The 6,916-nt window shown below is 40.9% G+C and overlaps 1 pseudogene; it reads right to left on the minus strand.

Moving 5' to 3' along the window:
* Positions 1–5,516: 5,516 nt before the first annotated feature.
* On the minus strand, positions 5,517–6,521 carry LOC103565639 (olfactory receptor 4S1-like; annotated as a pseudogene).
* Between the last annotated feature and the right edge of the window lie 395 nt (positions 6,522–6,916).

Raw genomic sequence — 6,916 nt, forward strand, 5'->3', positions numbered from 1 at the left:
AAAAGAGTAGAATCATGGTTACCAAGTGGTTACCAGATTGTTACCAAGTAGAATGGTGTGTACCAGGGGCTGGGAGTTGAGGGGATTGGGGAGATGTTGCTTAAGACTATAACTTGAAACCTGCAGATAAATAAATCCTGGAGTTCTGATATACAGCATAGTGATTATAGTCAAATATACTGAATTATATACATCCAAGATGATAATGGACTAGATCTTAATTGTTCTCGCCACAAAAAAGAAATGATAATTATGTGACATAATAAACATATTATCTACACTATGGTGGTAAATACATTGTAATTTGTAAATGTATCAAACCAGCACATTGTGCACCCTAAATTTACACAGTGTTATATGAGAATTATGTCTGAATAAACATAAAGAAAGAAAGAAATTGAAAAGAATATTAACTATGGGGAGTTTCCCTTCAGATATTGTTTTCTTAAGTGACTGTAAAGAAATCTGTTACTTATTCAGGGATAGATGATTATTTAAATCTCAGAAACTAACATAAATATATATAGGAATTTGTCATATGAAAGTGGAAACAAGGTAGCTTATTTAAAAGATGATTTTAGGACAATTGGTTTCTATTTTTAAAAAGACAGATTCTGGGAAAATGGCAGTGTGGGAGGGCTCTGAACTCATCTCCTCCCAAAGACACAACAAATATACAACTATCTCTGAGAGAGATCTTGAAACTGGATAAAAAGGACTCTCACAACAAGAGACAGCACTGGCAGGAGTGGAAGAGGCAAAAATGCACCTCTGCTGAGGAATAAAACACATCCTAGCCACAGTACTTCATGGAGTGAGAGTAATCTTAAAGGTAGGAAGCTTTTCCCAGGGAAGTGGGGGGATCTGAACAGGACATCTATGCCACAATGGTCATCCCAACCTTTGAATTCAGCACAACCAAGAGGAGTTCCCACAACATCCTACTTTGCTGGCTTTCAAAACCAATGGGGAATACCCTCAGAAGAACTATCAACTTCAGAGAAAAAAAATCCCTCCCACACAAATTAATTAAACAGGCCTAAGGTTAGACAGTAGTAGAGCCAGAATTTCAATCCAAGTAGCCTAACCACAAATCCTGTGCTTTTTAACCACTGCCGTATACAATTTCTAGGTACATAACACATACTTGAAGAGTGAAAATTCAATATACCCTTTCATTAGAAGTCCAAGGTATATGTATTTTCCTGCACAAACCTCTTATCTAGGCATGAACGCAATCTATTTTTTTACCCATTTGTGAAACTAAGGAAAATATAATAGGGCAAATCTGAGAGCTCATTCAGAGAGGAGAATCATGTAGGGTCCAGTTTTTCTAGGATTTACCCTAAGGGTAGAATATCTGATAGCCTTCTGTCTTGAAAACCACCTTTACCTTTATTTTTGGGCATCTCTGCCTTTTCTGTATTTATGCCTCTCTCCACTACCTGCCATCAGCAGTTCCCACCGTCTCTCCCACTGAAGTGATAAGAAATGCCTCCTCTCTCCCCACAATGCTGCCTCATCTGGAAGGAGGCAAAGAAAAGGTGATCAGCATGTAAAAATCTAAATTAGTCTTTGAGCATGTAGACTCTTCATGAAGTATCCTGTTGGACTCTGGGCCAGAGCATATTGATAGAAGGCAAACAATGGCCAGGAAAAATATAAGAGAGCTTGACGTGCCCATGTGACTGAATTCAGAGCAATGTAATAGAACCCCCATCCCGCTCACATGCTCTCATTTAGTCATCGCAAATGGTGCCTCACAGGACCCCAAAATTTTAAAGGACTTTAAAAATCACCAAATTTAATACTATATATAATTTACAATAAAAACAAATAAAATCGTTGCTCATCCCCCCAAAAAACTTCAGCCTGAAACACCTTGTCTACAAATGAACACATATGGCTCAAAGACAGGAACTGACTTGCCCAACATCTGTGGCTCCCAGCCATAACACCTACCTTTAGATCACAAAATCCGGTGTGATTTTGTTCTTCCTTAGAACAGGGAATTGGATCAGACAGATCTCAAAAGCACCCAAGTGCCTCCAATCAGCGTGAACTTAGCCACCCTGCTGGAATAAATCATCACTCAAGGAGATAATCTAGTTTAGGAAATCTAGGATGGGACTGAGCATTGCATTCCTCTCTGGGAATCTTGGTATGTGGACAAGCAAGGCTCCTTGCCTAATATTACTCTCCCATCTGATTTTTCATTAAAGTCCCCCAATGAACAAAGTCCACATTACATTCAGCAAAGAGTGGTGTTGAAAAGAGTTAGAGACCTGTTACTCTGACCTACTCTGTTTATAGATGAGGTGACAGAGGCTGAGAAGTTAATTAGATTCCCAGGACACACAGTAGATATGTCTCAGGGTACTAACCTAGAAACCAGTGCTCTTTCAACAGCACTAAGTTGCCTTCTGATGACACTGGGTGGTGGTTGCTACTGCAATTCAAAGAGCAGACCCCAAGAACAAATCACCAATATTCCTGGGGGCTTTTAGAAAACAAAGTAGATGGTAGCTAAGATGAACCACAAAAACAGGAAAATTCTTGAGATGTTTATTTAGTTGATATTTGGATTTATAAGATCTAAGAAATATACAAAAGCCAGAGAAAGCAGAAAACCTAGTTATTTTAAGATCCTGAATATAATGTAGGTAACCACTACACCCACTGAAAGCCCAAGGCTTATGATTAAATGCTTACAAACTTGAACCAGTTAAAATAAATTAAGCTATACACTACATTCAAGGGAATAACTTCCCCATGGAATTTCTTTTCCCTTTGGTGAAACTTCACCAATTAAACTATTACTTGGGGAAAGGTTCAAAATCTGTTTCAATTAGTTTAGTGAGATTTCTATAAAGTTTTTGCATCCATTAATGAGGTAGCAAGAAAAGAAAGTTGAAGGAAAGACATAAAGGGAAGTTTTTCCAGAGTGGACTACTGAGAATGAAAAGGAGAGTGAATAGAGATTAAAATGAGGACTGGACAGGGAGACAGGACTCTGGGCACTAGCTGTGGTTCAGTAATTGTTTAACCATCTGGCTTAAGCCATGTCATTTCACCTCTATACTCCTCACACTCCCCTGTTCCCACTTCTATATAAATGACAGAATTGGGCTAGACTATCTCCATTGTACCATGCATCTAACACTCATGGATTCATGTATAATTCACTTAGTCTCCCTGTGCCTCAGTCTCTCCATCAAGGCCTGGCTAATAGTACATGCTCATTAAGTCTTGTCAAATAAAATATTAAGTGATCCAAAAAGCCCTAAAATGGGTGAATGATTAAGTAAATTATGCCACAATTAGACTGTGATATATTATCATACCACCAAAAATCCTGTTTATGAAAAGTGCCTAATTACATAGGAAATTTTGTATGTAATCCACTACGTGAAACAATGTGCCAATCCTTACATGCATTCTACCCTTCCTCTTTAGGAACACAACAGAACCCTGATTTTTTTTTCAGAACATAATTCCACTCAGAATTAAAAAATTGAGTTTCCATCTCCCTTGCAGTTAAGGGAAACCATGTGACTAATTTCCATTGAGTAAAATGAAAGTTACAGTGCTTTGTGGCACTATTAAAAATGCTCCTAAAAGGGAAAATGATCACTACCCTCTCCCCTTTCTCCTCTTCTGCCTCTTGGAGCTTAATCACTACACAACCTGGCTGGCCCTGCAGCTGTTCTTCTTAACAAGGCCTGCTCTGAGGAGAAACTAGTTAACCAGAACCTAACCTGCTGGGGTATCATCGGAGCTTAACTGACCTGGGGGAGGAAAAGACCCAACTGCTATTAGCTGTAGCCATGCTGTCCTACCTAAGGGTGGAAAAGACAAAATGGAGAAACTCTTCTAAAGTTCATTCAAGAGATTTAGGCTCACTAAAAACACCTATTACAGTATCTGGCATATGGGAAGATTTCAATGAGTCATTATTTATTATACACTTAAATATAAGCTCCATGAGTACAAGAATTTTTGTGTGCTTCTTTTCTGTTGTACCTCCAGTTCCTACTCAGGAAAAGCATCATGGCATGGCCTGAGACCTGGACGCTGGATTTGCCCATCACTCCTTCCCCCAATTTCCCAGCCAGATTGAGAGTTTGGTCTTTTGACCTGTCTTAGGAAGGAGAGAGGGCAGAATGGAAGATGGGTTGGAGATGGCAGAAGGTCTAAGACCTGTTCTTCATGGACACCTTCACTGGCCCCACCTAGAGACTGCAGGGAGTTGGGGGCCAGTGTTTGACAGCTGAGATTGGGGCTAATGTCTCATGTACAACTTCACATTTCACCAGGCTCCACCTCAACCCATATTCACACCTTTGTTTTGTTCCCCCAGCCCACTGCTGGGAAAGGGCTCAGCCATAGACCTGTATTGAATAAACACAAACACAGATGGAAATAAAAAGAACAGACTTAACCTTATTCTGAGTGATCAATACATATTTGAGAAGTGAATAATCAATCTGGTAATTACAAGGACTTCCAGAGAAAGGGCAGGGACAAAGTAGGAAACAAGATGAGAAAAGGGAACAGAAGACTTTATAAAGAAACAGAGGCAGAAGCAACCACTGCACAACAGACTTTGATGCAGGACTTTCCAAAGTCCCTTCTGTCCTCTAACAACCTGCTGAAGCTGGTATTGTTACTATCTCTATTTGTAAATGTGGAAAACTGAGACCCAAATAGATTAAATGACCAATAAATGGTTAATTAAGCAGGATGACAAATCTGGCTCTTCTAACTTCATCTTGCACAAAGTGTCTCCCTTTAGCAGCAAAATAGAGCAAAGAAAAGGGGTTTAATGGGGGCAGAAGTCCCTGCTTAGTTGGAAAGGAATCATCACTGCTGGACAAAAACTGAGAAATTGTTCTCTCTGGCTTTGCTCCCCATCATCCTAGGACACCATCAATCCTCCGTCCTTCAAAATCTCCTCATCTGTACTGCTTGATCTATTCACTCAAACTTAATCAAGGAATCTTGAGATGGGAATAGCCCTGAAAGCAGACTTAGGGAACCTGGATTCTAGCTCTCACCATGATCTGAACTTATTGTGTAACTTTGAGTAAATCCTTTAACCTCCCCATATTTATTCATTCATCTGTCTGCTGAGAGCATGAAATGAAGCAAGATAAGTAAAATGACTTGAATATCATAACAGAGAAGAGAATGAATTTCACCAAGCACAGTGTATGCCACCATAAAGGAATTATCCAGTGATATTCTCCATGGTATTGATGACATACCTGAACTTCCAAGAGGCTCCCGCATTCACAGGCTCTCACGGGTTTCCTGAATGAGCTCTTAAATATCACAGTAAGAGCCTCCTGGACTGTGACCACCTTGAGGGTAGAGATTACATCTTACTTTTGTTTGTATTCCCAATGCCTCACACTTTGCAGACAATCAATAAGTATTCAATGAATGAAGCATTAAAGGAACGTGTGGGATTATTATTATGAAAATAGCTATGAGGACAGTTGTCATTACAAGCTTCAAACTGGAGCTCCAAAGACTATGTTAGATGTTATGAGAGTCTCCCAAGTTCCAGGATAGATGCTGTTCCCTATAGTGTCACTTCTTCCCCAAGGCCCCATTGACCCCAACAGTATCCTCATGGCATTTTTCACCTCACTATTCCTCAGAGTGTAGATCAGAGGGTTCAGCAAAGGTGGCATGACAATGTTAAAGAGGATGACAAGTTTGTCAGCAACAGGGTGGTAGAGGGACGAAAGTACATGAACATGAGGGGCACAAGGACCAATAGGACAGAGACAATGTGTGAGCAGCATGTGGACAGAGCCTTGCACCAACCCTCAGATGACTGGCTTCTCAGCTTCAGTAAGATGATCATGTAGGAGATGACAAGGATGATGAAGGACACTAAAGATCATGCCACTGTTGGCCACCACAATGAGCCCCACCACAGAAGTGTCAGCACAGGCCAGCTTCAGAAGGGGATGAACATCGCAGAAGAAGTTGTCAATCTCATTGGGCCCACAAAAGGGCAGCTGGACTGTAAGGAGAATCTGCAGGATGGAATGCAGAAAGCCAGCCACCCAGGAGGCCCCCACCAGCAGGCCACGCTTCTGCTGATTCACTATGGTTGTGTAGTGCAGGGTACTACAGATGGCCACGTACTGGTTATAGGCCATGGCTGTGAGGAGGAAAATTTCAGTGCAACTGAAGAAGTGGGCAGAAAATAGCTGGGTCATGTAGCCATTGAAGGAGATTGTCTGGTGCTCCACGAAAGTGTCAGCAATCATCTTGGGTGTGGTAGTGGAAGGATAGCACAAATCAACAAAAGACAGGTGACTGAGGAAGAAATACATAGGAGCTTTCAGTGTCTTACTAGCGTTGATGGTGATGATGACCAGAAGGTTCCCCAGGACAGTGAGGACGTGGAATAGGGAGAAGACCACAAAGCACACATGCTGCATCTCCCCGCTCTGAAAAAGGCCGAATAACACAAAATCAGTCACGTTGTTTTTGGTGTCCATGGATTCTCTGCCCCAAGCACCAACAAAGATGTTAATTCTACAAAGACACAAATCGCATGATATAAGAAAGTTTCCCAAAACTAGGGAGTCAGAAAACTCTATTCAGGTCTAGTAATGATTCTAATACTCAGTTTTAATTGGGGGAGAGAGGTTCCCAACATCTATAAGCAATTCTCAGAAACAAGTTGAATTTCATATGGTTCATGCTGTCTACGTGGAGATAGCATCAGATACCACAGGTTAAGTGTTCAGTCCTGCAAGATTGCATTCCCACTTCTCACATCAGTTGCAAGCCCAGGTTTTATCAGCTGTGCTTCTGACCTAATGGCTAATGTTTGGAGGTTCCAACAACTCCCTCCTTGGGTTCATTGATTTTCTAGAACAATTCCCAGAAC

The sequence above is a fragment of the Equus przewalskii genome, unplaced genomic scaffold, assembly GCF_037783145.1.
Source record: "Equus przewalskii isolate Varuska unplaced genomic scaffold, EquPr2 contig_452, whole genome shotgun sequence".
NCBI lineage: Eukaryota > Metazoa > Chordata > Mammalia > Perissodactyla > Equidae > Equus > Equus przewalskii.